This window comes from Kogia breviceps, unplaced genomic scaffold (genome assembly GCF_026419965.1).
Source record: "Kogia breviceps isolate mKogBre1 unplaced genomic scaffold, mKogBre1 haplotype 1 scaffold_56, whole genome shotgun sequence".
Taxonomy (NCBI): domain Eukaryota; kingdom Metazoa; phylum Chordata; class Mammalia; order Artiodactyla; family Physeteridae; genus Kogia; species Kogia breviceps.
The window spans coordinates 626229-629559 of record NW_026712001.1 but is presented as its reverse complement, the minus strand read 5'-3'; positions in this window follow the sequence as shown (position 1 = coordinate 629559).

Here is a 3331-nt window from a genome sequence, read left to right as displayed (position 1 = left end):
GCCAACCAAGCAACCTGGGAGAGCAAATCAGCACTACAAAGAAATCTCTCAACCCCCCCCCCCGGGGCAAAAGGGCCAGGCGAAAAAAGTCTAAAAACCAGAAAGGCAGGACAGCCCACGGAGTCAAGGGAGCCTTGTTAAGCTGATGGGCGGGATGTCAATGGCCAACAGCCAATCTTCACAAGTGTATCCTCTTTCCCAAACCATGTAAAACACAGAACCACAGAGCATAGGGCACTTCCACACATGGGCGTTGACCTTGGGAAAATGAAAAAATCAACCAGACACAGGGACCCCAAAGTTGAGGGCTGCTGTCTTGACAAGAACCTCCACTCCGGTACACGTTTCATATCCCAGGAAAGAGCCAAGTGGACAAAGACGAGTGGACAAGTGGACAAAGACAAGTGGACAAGTGGACAAGTGGTGCTACGTAGGTCCAATGGAGTGTCACTCAGCCATGAAATCCACGTCATGAGGCTGGTAGCAGCATCCTGAGTGGATTTAGGTACGATCATCCTCAGTGAAATAAGTCCCACAAAAAAAGAAACTTATGATATCACTTATCGAGGGAATGTAAAAATCGCTCCCCATGAACGGAATCCCCAAACAGAACAGAGTCACGCTTTTAGAAAACACACTTATGCCTGCTTCGGGGGAAAGGTGAGGTGCGGTGACGCATAAAACTCGAGTTTGAAATGAGCACAGATACCCTTCCGAAAACCGAATATGGAATGGACACGACCTACTCCTTGCTCAATCAACTGGACTCACCAGACCCTGTTCATCGCACAAGTATCTATCCGACTAGTAAGCATCTTAAAAGCTAAGTCTTGATATCTCTGTGTAAGTGCATCAAGGGTGTGTAAAGCGGCCTAAAACCAGCAGGGAAAATCAGCTCAGACCCATTCTGAGGATACGTTTCCAACACAAAGAAGAAACAAGCAGGGCAAAACAGAGAGAAATTCTTCCAAAATGCGTTCAGGGACTGGCATGCAACCAGGATTGACCACATCTACAGCCCCAGCGGCAGAAGACATAAGGCTGGACACTCTTGGGGCTGAGACGATTGGTGAGGTTGGGAAAGTAAATGCAGACCCTTGAAAGGAATCCTGCGTGCTCCCCATTCCATGGCTCCCAACTCTCCAGGTTCAACGCAATCTTCCGACAGCGAAAGCACTCATTGGAAACCCAGCGGATGCTACACCGTGGGATCGGGAAAGCTTTCTGAAACTCACCTCAGTTTTCCTCTCCTGGTGCTCGTGTTCTCCATTCAGGCCCCCTTACTAACAATCTCCCCACTTGGAGACTCGGCGCCTTTCCATGCCTCTTTCGTACCGTCTGCAATTTGTCCGCAGGATGAACTGCAAGAGGGGGAACCAATGAGAGACTCGCTGGAGGTGTTTGGTCGGGCACATGTCACTCTCATTTCCCATCACGAAGAAGAATTCACCAGCGGTTCAGCCTGCAACCGCGGATCGACAATAGGGCGTGAAGCCATCCAGCCGTGTTGCGTCCCACTCACAAAAAAGCGACTTGGGAAATGGAGCTCAGGGGCCCTGCACTTCCCAAACCTGCAGAGTTCTAAACGATAACTATCGCCCCAAAATATATTGAGGTCAGGCTACGAAGAGACGCTGAACGCAAGGCAGAACTGCAGGAAACGGATGTCAACGGGTACATCGGAATGGCCCCGATAGCACATGAAAAGCGCCAGAACGTGGACAATGATGCGGTTGGCCAAAAAGGGCGTATGCGTTTTTTCCTGAATATATTCAGGAAAAAACGCATACGCCCTTTTTGGCCAACCAAGCAACCTGGGAGAGCAAATCAGCACTACAAAGAAATCTCTCAACCCCCCCCCCCGGGGCAAAAGGGCCAGGCGAAAAAAGTCTAAAAACCAGAAAGGCAGGACAGCCCACGGAGTCAAGGGAGCCTTGTTAAGCTGATGGGCGGGATGTCAATGGCCAACAGCCAATCTTCACAAGTGTATCCTCTTTCCCAAACCATGTAAAACACAGAACCACAGAGCATAGGGCACTTCCACACATGGGCGTTGACCTTGGGAAAATGAAAAAATCAACCAGACACAGGGACCCCAAAGTTGAGGGCTGCTGTCTTGACAAGAACCTCCACTCCGGTACACGTTTCATATCCCAGGAAAGAGCCAAGTGGACAAAGACGAGTGGACAAGTGGACAAAGACAAGTGGACAAGTGGACAAGTGGTGCTACGTAGGTCCAATGGAGTGTCACTCAGCCATGAAATCCACGTCATGAGGCTGGTAGCAGCATCCTGAGTGGATTTAGGTACGATCATCCTCAGTGAAATAAGTCCCACAAAAAAAGAAACTTATGATATCACTTATCGAGGGAATGTAAAAATCGCTCCCCATGAACGGAATCCCCAAACAGAACAGAGTCACGCTTTTAGAAAACACACTTATGCCTGCTTCGGGGGAAAGGTGAGGTGCGGTGACGCATAAAACTCGAGTTTGAAATGAGCACAGATACCCTTCCGAAAACCGAATATGGAATGGACACGACCTACTCCTTGCTCAATCAACTGGACTCACCAGACCCTGTTCATCGCACAAGTATCTATCCGACTAGTAAGCATCTTAAAAGCTAAGTCTTGATATCTCTGTGTAAGTGCATCAAGGGTGTGTAAAGCGGCCTAAAACCAGCAGGGAAAATCAGCTCAGACCCATTCTGAGGATACGTTTCCAACACAAAGAAGAAACAAGCAGGGCAAAACAGAGAGAAATTCTTCCAAAATGCGTTCAGGGACTGGCATGCAACCAGGATTGACCACATCTACAGCCCCAGCGGCAGAAGACATAAGGCTGGACACTCTTGGGGCTGAGACGATTGGTGAGGTTGGGAAAGCAAATGCAGACCCTTGAAAGGAATCCTGCGTGCTCCCCATTCCATGGCTCCCAACTCTCCAGGTTCAACGCAATCTTCCGACAGCGAAAGCACTCATTGGAAACCCAGCGGATGCTACACCGTGGGATCGGGAAAGCTTTCTGAAACTCACCTCAGTTTTCCTCTCCTGGTGCTCGTGTTCTCCATTCAGGCCCCCTTACTAACAATCTCCCCACTTGGAGACTCGGCGCCTTTCCATGCCTCTTTCGTACCGTCTGCAATTTGTCCGCAGGATGAACTGCAAGAGGGGGAACCAATGAGAGACTCGCTGGAGGTGTTTGGTCGGGCACATGTCACTCTCATTTCCCATCACGAAGAAGAATTCACCAGCGGTTCAGCCTGCCACCGCGGATCGACAATAGGGCGTGAAGCCATCCAGCCGTGTTGCGTCCCACTCACAAAAAAGCG